Raw genomic sequence first — 13,595 nt, 5'->3', positions numbered from 1 at the left:
TCAGCCACGTTCACACCCCAGGCTGCTTCCACATGGGCAAAGTGACAGTGGCACTTCAGAAAAGGGAATAGTGAAGCAACTGGTGGTTTTTCGTGGGTGCAGTGATTCTCTGAAGGGGCTTTGCTCTCTGAAGGCCCGAGCACATGTCAGTCCTTGTCCTCTCAGGGTGCTCTTCCCCCCAGTCCAGCACACCCTTGCTCCCACGTTTCTGCTGACACAGCACTTTGTTGGCTGTGAATTGTTTGTGTTGCATGCAACGCTGCAAAAAGACAAATTGTTTGGCCATTATTTTAAAGCTTTTCTTTTCATACCTTAAGTAGCTAAATGCAGTTTGCCTTTTTCTCATTGCTTCAGCAGTGAGTAAGCACCTGCTCAGCACACACCACCTTCCAAGGTATGTTTCTAGAAGTGGTATTGAAAAATAAGAGTCTTTCAAAGCTCCAAAAAAAGCAATAGGATTTCCTCTTCAGAAAAGCACAGTGTTAAGTGAAAAGGTGACTCCTGCTAGAGAAGAGGAGCACAGACAGCACTGTTGCTGGGTGCAGCTACCTGGGGACTGAGTAACAGCAGAATGGGAAAGGCATGGCAAGGACTCTCTGTGGCCTTGGCACATCCATCCCTGTGACTTCTGGGGCCACTGTGGCTTCACAGATATTTCAAGCTGCAACTGAAAGCAGTAAGTGCTGGTGTGCCCTGTGATAAGTTTGAAGCCAGACAGCTCAAGGCTGGCCACCAGCATGGGCTCAGGCTCTGGAGGCCCACAGCTTTTGGTCTCCCTCTTCCCATCTGAAAGGAAGGAGCCCAAGGAAAGATGAATGTTCTGATATGATCTGAAGCACTATGGGTCAGACCCTGGCTGGTGAGCACAGACATTGTCAGACAGTTCTCACACAGATTTCAGCAGTTCATCCTTTCAGGCTGCCCCCTGTTGCTGCTGGTCACAGGCTGATGACACAAACAGGAACAAGTGTCCTTTCCAGCCCTGTGCTCATCCCTTTGGGCTGGAGGCTCCTGGAGCTTGGGGAACTGGATGCTGTATTTTTCCTGGCTTGTAAGGAATGGCTCCACAGGTTGTGAGTTCCCTCATTCTGTCCTCTCCATCACTGGCTCTTGTTTTCCCTGGATGTCCAAGCTTGGAACAAGCACTGATGTGTGACACATGGCAGGCAGAACAAGGAAGGGGAATGAACAGTCAGTCACTCTTTTTCCAGTGACCTCATCCCTTTGGTTAAAAAGGGGAAACTCAGAGAAGCTTTGAGGTCTAATACATAGAAATACCTATATTCCTTAGGAACAGAGTTTTGAAATGCATGTGCAATGGCACACATCATTTACATGGACCAATGCCACGACTTGCTGCTCCAATCAGGTCTCTGCATTCAGAAATTCTTTGCTAACCGGGTGTCTGTTCATGGCTGGATTCACATTCCCAGTGCGTGCTTGAACTTGCCACAGTAACTCCCTGCAGGGATCAGGCACACCTTGTTTGTACACCCTTGCCCAGACAGTTGCATATTTGGCATGACTGTGCAGTCCAGAGAGTGTTTATGAATGAATTAAATCGCTTAACAGAATCAAATGCTTGGGGAAAGGACAGGCAAGAAGCAGCTGTGCTTTGTATCACTCAGCATTAAAAATACAGAGGATTGGCTCTTCCAGCCTCTCCTCAGCACACTCTGTTCAGCATTTTCTCCTCTGGATGCTGAATGGAAGAGCTGCCAGAACACAGTACCTGCAGCATGAGAGTTCCATGGCATGCACTGCACGCACTCACCTAAACTGGCCTAACTAATTCTAGTAGCATAATTCTAAAAGCTACTATTGCCAGCATTACTTCCATGTATCCAGCTTGTTCCAGCAGACTGCTTCACCTTCTCAGCCAGCAGTCCTTCTCAGAGCCACTCACTGAAATTACAGATCACTTAATTTCAAACCAATTAAACGGAATTTGAGGAATTTCTACAACCATTCCCTTTATGGGGTGCACAGGAATGATCTATAATTCATCACCACTGGTGGTACCCCTGAAAAGGATGTGAAAGACTTTCTACAAGGGAAAGAAATTCCATCAAGACAAATTTGCTTCCTTTTTTTTCCTTCTTTTATCTAGGGAAAGCACTGAACACAAACACTGGGTCTTCAGTCGAGGGCGGGGGAATTTGGGGTGTATTTCCAGCTCTGTGTCAGACAAAGGCTGGGGACCTTTTGGACACTGCCAGTGAAAGTCTCTGTGGTGGCCCAGCAGAGGCAGCTGGAGAGCTGTCAGCAGCACAGGATGAGCCCAGGTTATGTCCCAGCTCTGTGGCCAGCAATGAGCCTGATGTGACCACAGTGGTGGGCAGGAATTTTCACAAAATACCTCTGTCTAAAGATCTCAGGTCCACGTGTCTCACCTTCCCAAGCACCACAGCTCACACTGAGCTCATCTGCATCCCCCAAAGCTCAGAGCCCTGGGCTTCCCCCACAGCCCTGCTCCAGAGCCCTGCTGGAATTCAAACTCCATTTCAAATACTGTGAATTTTCAAAAGCAACCAGAAAACCTTTGTGATCCAGGGAGAGCTGACTTACACCCACTGTCCTAAGGCTGGCTGCCTGCCTAATCTCATCCTTGTTCCAGAGGAAGGTGGCCCCTTCCCAAAGACAGGCTGGAGCTGGGCCATGCCAAGGATGGAGATCAGATGTTGTTGTGATGGTGGTTCCCAGCTCCTCTCTTGCAGAAAGGCATTTGAAAGGGAGAGAGAAAATAGCTGGCCAAGAGAGCAGGGCCTCCTATGGTGGGTTTGGGGCAGCACTCCCACCTGCAAGCCTCTGGGAATGGTGCACTGGCCTGTACTGGTGCAGCAGCACTCAGAGCTTCCCTGGCTGGGCAGGAACTGGTATTTATTTGGGGACAAATGTCTGTGGATTATTTAACTCAAATGATCAAATATACTTCACACAGTATTTTCCATCATGCCCCACATGAATCTCTTTACTCTGCCATTTAGCAATTACTGGCAGACAATTTCTGGGAGACAGATATTAAACTTTGGGGCTAAACCCAAAGTAAAGTACATTAGCCCTGAAATTAGATTTTTCTGTCCATCAGGCCAGATTCTTTTTCACACTGGTTTTACACAAGCACAGCAGTTCCCCATGCTGTAGACTTGGCTGTTCATTCAGTGAGAAGAGCTTAAATCCACTATTTGTATACACAGGCAATTTGGGGTTTCTGTGTAACACAGAGTACTACTACCACATGCCTGTGCTTTCATGCAGATTTTTTTCCTGAATGTTTTGCAGTCCTCTTTCCTATTTTGATAAAAGAAAGTTACTTTCAAAAGTAAAAGCTTATAATTTCTGGTGATCTAAACAGATGTGACTTGACAAAGGGCTCCATTGTAGGGCCATGTTAGTGCTTTATTTTTTAATGATGAAGGCTTTGGTTGTTTGCTATGGTGAGAAGTAGTTTTCCCTCCAGATAGCCCCTTGAGAAATTCATGAGAGAAAATCCAGACTGTGAAAAGTATGGCTTGAGAGGAATTTGAAACAACATGACAGGGGAAGCAAATCATGGTGAAAATCCTATTAGAGAGAGCCTGGGCTCATGGCCACCTCCAGCCCCTGCTCAGGTGAGCTGTGTCCATGCCCCCAGCAATCAGAACCAGCAATCAGGCAAGGCTGCCTGTCTTTCTGGAGACCCACAAAGCAAGGCTGAGCTTGCCCAGTGGAGGCTGGTCTGAGCCAAAGACAAAAAAAGTGTGAAAGAGTGAAAGTGTGGGTCAAGGAAAGGAGCACAACTCTGGCTAATCAGACACACAGACAGATGAAAACCACCCGTGAAGGCTTCAGGGAAGTTTACATTTCAGCTGGGTTTCCCAGCTGGACAGGGATGGCTGCACGTGCAAAGCTGATTTCTCCAGGGTGCAGCTCTGGAGAGGGGTAACCCCTGCAGTGCCTCTGAACAGCTCCACTTTCTGACCCCTTCAGTCTGGTTCCCCTTGCTTGCAGGTTTCTTTCCATGCACATGCTGAAGTGCTCTGCTCTACTGTAATTCAAATACAGCTCAATAAATTTCAGTTCTCATTTAAGACTTCATATTTGAAGACAGCAGAATAGCTTGGGTTCCTGTCAGAATCCAAGGCCTCCAGCAACAAAAATAATCTGTGGTAAATCTAAAAATACCAGCTTTACAGAGAGGAGATGTGAGGTGCCAAGGCATTTCACACAGAGAGGATGGTGAGGTTGGACTTCAAGCTCCATTTGCACTTTTTCAGTGGTTACCCAAGGCTGGACCCAGTAATTTGAGCTGAATCACCTCAAGGGTTTTATCCAATGGTTCCCCCCAAGCAGTGTCTCCCAGCCCTCAGCAGAGCCCACACTTCCCTGCCTCAGGTGATTCTCATGGCAGGATCTCCACCCAGAACACCACACTCCAAAGTGGTGCCTTTCCAGAGCTGAGCCACAGCCATGGCTGGTCTGGCCCCATGTGTGCTGGGAGACACGACCTCAGCACATGGGGAGGAAGAGAAGCATGAGCACAATGAATCCACAAAACTGCCAGAGTGCAGGAAATGGGCCAATTATCCAGCTCTGAATCTTAGCAGAGACCATACAAAGGGATCTTTATGGATGAGAAGATCACAGAAAAGGAGGGAGAGGCAACCATCAGGGAAAACAAAAGTGTGGTGAACTATGAGTATTTATGACCACCTTCTGAAAAGTAGTTCCTAGCCCAGCTTACACCTACTGACTGAATGCAGAGATTATTTAGTAGAACTTGTCAAAATAACCAGAAGATATTTAGTAGGTAAAACTGACAATGTTTCTAAATCAGCTTTGTGTGGTGTCCTTGCACACCACGGGGCTACAGCAGGGATGGGGCAGCAGTGGTGCTCATCTCAGCTGCCCCCTCACTGATATTCCTGTGAAACCCCTGCCCTTGGCAGTGCCCATCAAACCTCAACACAGGATTTAGGCTGGAGCAGGATGTGTCACAATGGGTCAGAAGGGATGGGGAGGAGGAGGTGGAGCCCAGCGTGCAGCAGAGATCCAGTGGCTCTGTGCACAGCCCCTCTCTGACACTGCTGCTGGGCTGAAAAATTATCACAAAATACCCATTGAAAAATTCCTCTTCCTGTCTGATTTTGTAAACACGAGTACAGCACAGGAGACTCCGTGGGATAAGATGGTTTTGATGACTTCCAGCTGCACATCCACTCTGCAGACTCACTTCCCAAACAGCCCATTATCACTGTGCAGGCAGGTCATTTATTTGCTGAGAATTCTCGTTTAGAAAAACGAATCAGGCAGGATTTATTTCCCTCTGATAAGGCTCAGGAGGGCTCGGTGAAGGGTCTGGCTCCTGCCAGTTGTCAGGCTCCTTTCTGGAGGTGAATGTCAAGCTGCCAACAGAACAGGGCTCTGGCCTGTCCCTCAGCCCCCGAGTCCTGGGGGTCTGTCTGGAAGCTGGGGCTGTGCCACCCATGTTCCCACAGTACATGGGAAGGATCAGCTCACTGCCTTGGCTTCTCCAGGAGTAAAAGTGAGATATTCCAGCTAAGCAGTCAAAAGGATGAAAGGTGGGACTCCACCACTGTCAGGAATTGTGTGAGGACTTAACCCAACACAGCATCACATCCCAGAGCACCTGGAGCTGCCACAGGAGGATTTTGGGCAGCAGATTTGGGCTTGCACAGACAACCTAAAGCTCTTCTCCCTCCAGTGGCCCAATGATGCCATCCTGGGGAAGCAGAACCAGGACCTGCTGCAGGGCTCAGCCCACTCTTGCTTGGCAAGGAGCAGAGAGGGGCAGAGCTCCCTGACACAGGGCTCAGATCCATGCAGGGCCGAGATCATCACTGGCAGATGTACCTTCCCCAGGGCTCCAAAATCTCTGTCAGCAAACAGAAAGCAACTGGAAGGGAAAAAAAAAGACTAAAAGAAAGCCTGTATTTGAAATATGCTTTGTTTTCTTTTAAGAAATCCAGGATCCCATCCAGCTTGAAAGAGGAGGCGAATACTGAAACAAGCGCTTTGTTTTTTGCATTAGTTCAAGAAGAAAATACTCTAAAAAATAATTCCTTTGAGGTTCTGATACTGCCTCTAGCCCCCACTTTGGGCAGGCTGGGAGCAGGTCACAGGTAGTGCTCTCATCCCTGGCCCACAGCCCCTCTCCTCAATCCTTTCCAGCCTGAATGGGGATCTTCCCACCCTCACCCCCTCCTGCAGGGTCCACCATCCAGCATTTCAGTCCTGGCACAGTGGCCCCCACACCTCTCCTGGGGACACCTCCCTCTGCCTCAGGGGTGTGAGCCTTGTCCCCCCAGTCTCTGAAAACACAGAAATATCAGTCTCAGGGAGCTTGGGTGAAGCAGGAGCTTTGTGGGGTAATGACCCCCTGAGCACCAGCAAGGACATGGGAATGGAGTCCAGGGGCTTGGAGCAACAAGGCCCAGGGGAAGGTCCATGGCAGGGATGGAACTGGCTGATCCTTAAAGTCCCTTCCAGACCAAACCAAACCAGCCTGAGGTTCTGTCAACGAGCATCAAGAACTTTTCTCAGACCTGCTGAAGACTCTCACATGAAGTTCTGCTCTTTACCAGCCCCCAGTGCTCCCCAAAAATGCCTGAGAGGTTAATTCCCACCAGGGCTGGTGCTCTCTGCCCACAGAGCAGAGGGCTGGTTTCTGATGGTCTCTCTGAGCTGCCACCTGCACTCAGGGCTGTGCTGGCACAGCCAAGGGCTCTCTCTCTCTCTCTCTCTGCTGCAGCTCCTGAGGACACAAACTCGCCCCCATTTTCTCCTGGCTGTGCAGGCTGGAGGCTGACTGCCAAGAGTTAGGCTGTGAAGCCATTTTCCATATAAAGCTCTTGTTTCTCATGGCTTATAAACTCCCATTCCCTGCCTCCATTCCTTTGGGTTGGGATTTGTCATGCTTGTTCTTAACCAAGGGCAGAATTTCTTTAAGAAAGTTCGATGGTACAAGCAGCAGCAATTCCTCCTCTGGCTTTCATCATGGAAGATAACAGACATGCACAGAAACTCTGCTCTGTGAGGGAGGCAGCAGCAAGGAGAACTTCTGCCCCAGCCTGGCACAAGCCAATCCCACATGTCCCAGGCTGTTCCGGGGTAAATCCAGCAGCAATTCCCACACTCAGACACAAACACCCCCAAACATGAGCATTAACTGCAGCCCACAGGGCTCGTCTGCAGCTGGCTGAGCACGGGGTGGGAGCAGCAGCAGCTCACTCAGACATCCTCCAGGTGCATCCTGGGTTCAGGTGGGAATTCCAAACCTGCAAGGCACCAATTCCTGCACAGGCACAGGGAAATGGCTTAAGGGTGAAGGTGGGGTATTGTGGATGAAAAGCTCCACATTCCTCAGCTGGGACCCAGAAACTGCCCACCCTGGGCTGATCCCAGCAGGACAGGGGGATTCTGCCCCTCTGCCCAGTCAGGTGAGACCCCGCCTGGGGCCCAGCACAGGAAAGAGCTGGAGCTGCTGGAGAGATCCAGAGGAGGCCACGAGCTGCTCCCAGGGCTGGAGCCCTCTGCTCTGAGCCAGGCTGGGAGCTGGGGGTGCTCACTGCAGAGGAGAAGGATCAGGGAGAGCTCAGAGCCCCTGCCAGGGCCTGAAGGGATCCAGGAGAGCTGCAGAGGGACTGGGGACAAGGGATGGAGGGACAGGACACAGGGAATGGCTTTTCCAGGGTTAGATGGGATATTGGGCAGGAATTGTTCCCTGGCAGGGTGGGCAGGGCTGGCACAGGTGCCCAGAGCAGCTGTGGCTGCCCCTGGATCCCTGGCAGTGCCCAAGGCCAGGCTGGACACTGGGGACAGTGGGAGGGGTCCCTGCCATGGCAGGAGTGGCACTGGATGGGATTTAAGTCCTCTGATGACCCAAGCCAGCCTGGGAGTCCATAACTCATAACCAGAGCCAGCTCTGTTGGCTGTGCTGATACAAACTCCCTGGGCACTCCAACACTGCTCCTTGCCAGCAGCAGAAAACATGAAATAACTTTGCTTTTTTGATTAAACAAAACAAAACAAAACAAAACAAAACAAGCAAGGAATGTAGCTGCAAACAACTGATGTGTTATGACTGAAATTTCAAATGAACAAATGTCAAATGTGCAAAATGAGCCCCACTCTGTCCCACCTGCATCCCATGGCTCAGACTTCCCTGTGCACTTCCCAGGCTGCCATGAAAGGGGTTTCATCTGCATCCATGGAAAATACAGCTCTGAACATCCCAATTTTGTTTGGTTTAAATCTTAACCATCATATTCATATTAATGCAATTTATTCTAATTTATTTTCATTTAAATATATGCATAAGAGTAAAATAAAATCAAATCATGTTAGGCCATTTTAAAAAGAAAAACCACAGAGCAGAAAAGGAAGATAGATGACATCTTTCCTGTGGAGAGATGGCTGGGGGTCACCAGGCACTGACACAAGAAACAGAAATTTGTTTCTACACCAAGGAACAATAAAAAGGCCTTTAAACATTTTGACAAGAAGTTGTGAAGGTAGAGTGGGGGGTGAACTCCATGGGAAGGAATGATTCCTCACTCTTCCAACTAAGCACAAAAAAAAACACACAAAAGAAACATTAAAACCCATAACCTGTCTCAGTTCTGTAGGAAGAAGTCTTTTTCATGATTTGAAACAGGATGTTGTTTTTTCAGATCCTTTAATTTATTTACCAAACATGGCATCTCCCCACAGATTTTAAGGGTTAATCACATCAGTCCTTGTTCTGCTGTCACAGCCAGAAGTGCCATTAAATCCCCCAAAAAGGGGTGGGAGGATGCACCATGCTGGTGCCTGGGCTGTCCCAGTGAGTGATCACAGGATTTCACAGAGTGCCATCCCCAGGAACAGCCAGCCCAACCTCTTCCCTTCTGGAAAAAGGGCCAGTCTCAGATGGAGCAGACAAAAAGAAATGCCAGAGGCTGCTAACAGCAATAGCTTAAACCCTGCAGGGGCCTCCTGGGCTCCAAGGGGAAACAGCAGCAGCTCCACAGCCCTGCCAGGCAGGTAAAGCAGGGGGTGACTGGGAAACCTGGGGCAGTTTCACTTCTGCTCAGTCATATCCTGCCATTCCACTGCCTCACTGCCACAGAAGCACTTCTGTGTTCTCATCCTCTCAGCAAGGTCAGGACTCTTCTCCTCATGCTCTCCCTCTGACTTATCCTTACAGAATAAATCCCACAGGGAATTTATCTGCCTCCTTGCTCTGTGCTTGTGCTTCTCTCTCCACATTGCTGCTACCCTGCTCCCAGCAGTGGTTCCAGGAGTGAGGACTGACTCCATCAGCCCCTGCAGGCTGGGCCAGGCCCCTGTTTGCTGGGTGCTCACTGGATTTCTAGGGAAAGTAAAAGTGACTCAAGGATACACCCAGCTAGTGTCACCCAGGCAGACTCAGCAGAGGCTGGAGCCTCATGCTGAAGAAAGATCAGTGGGTGATGGCCACATTGCTGAGTCAAATCTTCCATATTTAAACCAATTCCAATTCCAGGTCACTGTAAAAATCCAGTCCCAGTGCTGCTGGGGCAGACTGCTCCCCAGCCTGATGCTGCTCTTCCTCAAGGACTTCTGTGACCTCCTGGCTCCAGTTGCTCCCATGGAAAGACAAGGTGGGAGGGAGAGAAGAGCAGGAACAGCTCTGCAGATTCAGGGCTGTTCCCAGTTTTTGGAGCTCCACTTCCAGTCTCAGCTGCTGGACTGCTGGGACTCAGGGAAAGTTTGAGCTTTCATGGGGAAAGAAAACAATTCTATCTTTTCCTGATTGAAAATGAAAGATTCTTTAGTAGTAAAAGACAAAGTTGCTTTGCCTCAACTCAGTATAATTCCCATCAGTTTTTATTTTACCTCACCATTTTTAACTGTTTGGTGTTACCCACAGAAACCTTTCAGCCATGGTTCTCATGACCAGAGCAGAGTGCACTGTGTATTAGAGGAAACAAAAGGCCCAGTTGAAGACTTGCAGCCACTCCAGATAAAAGAAGAGGGATATTTAATTAGAGTGGCCCTTTTCCAGATCATGTCCAAACCACATCAAATACATAAAATACTGACTGCAGGAAATTAAAATTGGAGACTTAAAACCATGAATAAATCAAGGAATTCTCACACTTAACTTTGTCCCCTGACTCTCAAGATCTTCTTTCCTGATCCACTTTCATAACAGAGTTGATCTGCCAAATCAGGGCCTGTGCTCACCTCTGCATGTCCACAGAGCCCAGCAGAACAGGCTGCCTCTCCTCATCACTGCCCCTTGATGTGCAGGGCTCAGCATTTCTCCAGGCACAGGCAGTTGAGCCTTGGCTCACAATTCTGCCCTCCCCTCGTTAGGAATTTGGGTAAGTGACTCTCCCACCCTTGAAGACATCCCAGGCTGCTCCCAGCTCTCTGGGGAGCTGCTCTCTGAGCCATGCTGAACAAGAGCATTGATTCCTCTTGGGGGATCTGTGCAGGGAAGTGCTGGAATCACAGGCCCTGGCAGTGTTCAAAAAATGTCTAGATGTGGCACTTGGGGACATGGTTTAGTGCTGGGCTTGGCAGTGCTGGGGGAGGTGTTGGACTCGATGATCTCAGAGCTCTTTTCCTACAGTAATGATTCCATGAAAATATTCAGAGATAAAAATCAGTGCAGAATTAGGAGACTGCATAAACGAGAACAAACAAAATAATTCTGGATTGTCAATTGTTCATTCAATGCCAGTTCCATCAGAAAAGTCACACTCAAGTTGTACTGTGACAGTCAGAGGGAGGGACATGGCATTCCCACCCTGGAGACCCAGAGGGTGAAGGGGGGAGGATGCTGAGTGAAAGGACACCAGAATCAAGCAGCTTGGGGCAATAATTTCATGTTTCATATCAACACCTCCCCTGCTTATCTTTGCTGAGCACAAAGCAGAGGCACTGGCCTGGCTGATGAGCCTCCACTGGCTCCAACACAATAGAGCAGGCACTGCTGCCCTTCCTAAAGGAGATAAACTGCCAAGGGAATTGGAGATTAACTATCCAGATGTAAATGAATTCATTGCTATGCAACTGATAGGGCTCAGGCCTGGTTTAGTGCAGGATGGAGTCAGGTTTGGAGAGTTCTCTCAATGGCCAAAGAATTTATAACCTGTATTCATGGCCCTCTGTAAAGGGCCGCCCGACAATGGCAGCGCTGGCAGCATTGTTCCTTTTGAAGGGCTGCACCACTCCACCCCCACTCCTCTGCCCCCAATTCACTCCCTTCCTCCTGGATCCCCCCCAGGCCGCTCTCCTCCCGATCACACAGGAAGAGAGCTGGGGGGAGTGACCTCCGCCGCCCAATTTGCTATTCATGTTCCTTACCCCTCACAAATCCTTAACTTCTTGTCTCTTTTTAATCTTTTTTCTCTTGAGAAAGTAAAGATCAAAGGGCTTGGGGGCTGATGCTTTCTGAACTAGGCACTTCTTGCCATGGGAAAACAGAGATGGGGAAGGGCTACAAAAAGATGCTTGTGACTGCAGCTGGGGGGGAGCCCAGGAGATGGGACTCTCCTCCATGGAAATGCTCTCTGGAAACCTTCACCAAGCAGCTGCAAGCAGGATGCAGCTCTCCAGCACCAGCCCCAGACTGTGGGGCTGCAACAAGAGCATGTTTGGTTTCAGGTCCCACATGAATTGCCTTAATTCCAGGAGTGAGGAGGGAGACTGGGAGTGTGTCCTGGGCTGGGTGGCCCCTGGGCACCAGCAGCATGTGCCTCAGCAGGCACTGGAGCACAGGACCAGTGGGGATCTTGTCTGAAGACCACTCATTTCTCCTGTGGCTCCTCAGGAATGCATGAAGAAAAGGAGAAATAGATGTGACTCACATGACTGCCCCAAGCACAGGGAAAAAACTACTGATGACCTGAGTGGGTCCTGGTCCCAAAAAGACAAATTATTCTGCTCCATATTTCCAAATGATCCATCAGGTTATAGAGGACAGTTTCCACACTCAGAGAGGAGTGATGCAAAATAAACCCATTTCCCCATCTGATGATGAGCTTTTATCTCAAGGCAGGACTTTTGAGGTCCCCAAGTATCTTTCCAGGGAATATGGATTTTTCCCTCATTCAGTAATCCAGTTTGACACTGGCTGGAGGTCTCCTGCCAAGGAAGATGAGTCACAAAGTAGAGCCCACACACAAATAAGAGACTTGTACCAAAGCACTGATATCAAATATTTCACAGAAAAAATGCTCTTGGCTTAAAGGTTTGTGTGAGTTTCCAGCTGGAGATGGAACTTCAAAGCAGAGGCTTGAATCCCTAAGGAGGAAACCAGGCTCCTGAGAAACCTTTAATCATTGTTGCTTGAACAAACAACAAACAATCTCCTGTTTAGAGTCTCCTTCTCCTGGGAAGTAGCTGATTGACACTCTTATGATTTGGAAAAAAATGTTACCTAGGCTTGAAGGGCTGATCTGAATGTGGTTTTTTGCTCTAAGCCTGAATTCAGGGCTTGCTGGCAACAGAAGTGAATCTGCAAAGTCTGTTCAACTGCACAGGTTCAGCCACCATCTCTTTTTGTCACAGCTATCCCTCTTCTCCCACTCATCTACACTGTGACACCTTCTGATCACCAGGGCTTGCTTTTCCTCTGACACTTCTGCTCCAGTCCCTGCACTGCATTTAGCTTCTGCAAGAGCTCTCATGGGCTTCAGAGTTCCCTCATGGGCCATTGTCCTCTTCCAGCTGGTCCTGGCACCTTGTATTCCACACCAATAAGTCATCCTTATCTAAAGCCTGTTCCCTCTTTAATTTTCAAACTTATCGTCTCACCAGGAAATGCTTCTCCAGAGCCTTCAAACTCACCACAGAGTCACAGAATCCCCTGAGCAGAAAGGGACCCCCCAGGATGACCCAGTGCAGCCCCTGTCCCTGCCCAGACCCCCCAACACTCCCCCCTGTCCATCCCTGGTGTCCAAACGCTCCTGGAGCTCTGGCAGCCTCGGGGCCGTGCCCATTCCCTGGGGAGCCTGGGCAGTGCCAGCACCTCTGGGGGAAGAGCCTTGCCCTGAGCTCCAGCCTGAGCCTGGGCAGTGCCAGCACCTCTGGGGGAAGAGCCTTGCCCTGAGCTCCAGCCTGAGCCTGGGCAGTGCCAGCACCTCTGGGGGAAGAGCCTTGCCCTGAGCTCCAGCCTAAATCACTTCTGACACCAGCATTGAGCAGCTCAGGCACAACTGTCTCACTGTCCCTCCAGTTCTGGGATGCACAGGATAGGGCAGGATCAGAGGTTTTTTCCATGCACTTATTATTCCATTATTTTAGGAACAGCCTTACTTGTATCACACTGCTCCCAGCTCTTTTCTTGGGCAGTTTACACTCAATCCATGGGCCTGAGCCCATGTTAGCAGTCTGGGCCCTAATGACTACATGGCCACTCTCCCTTCTCATTCAGCAGCTCCTGACTCAGCTCTCTAATGTGAGATAAAATCTGTTCCATGTGTTGTGTTGCAGGTCCCGTGAGGGTTTCACAGACAGACACCACGAAAGCCCTGCAGGCCCCCAGTGCTGTGACAAGTGACAGGTCTTACAGCAGCCCTGACAATTCATGTGGCTTCTTTGCCTTCCAGGCTGGCTCCTGA

General features: G+C 49.5%; 1 protein-coding gene across 4 annotated transcripts in view; it reads right to left on the bottom strand.

Moving 5' to 3' along the window:
* EXD3 (exonuclease 3'-5' domain containing 3) overlaps positions 1-13,595 on the bottom strand; it is a 204,998-nt gene that overhangs the window by 65,401 nt on the left and 126,002 nt on the right. The window lies entirely within an intron of this gene.

Source organism: Oenanthe melanoleuca, chromosome 17, assembly GCF_029582105.1.
Source record: "Oenanthe melanoleuca isolate GR-GAL-2019-014 chromosome 17, OMel1.0, whole genome shotgun sequence".
Classification (NCBI taxonomy): Eukaryota; Metazoa; Chordata; class Aves; order Passeriformes; family Muscicapidae; genus Oenanthe; species Oenanthe melanoleuca.
This window is presented reverse-complemented; position numbering and strand designations above follow the sequence as displayed.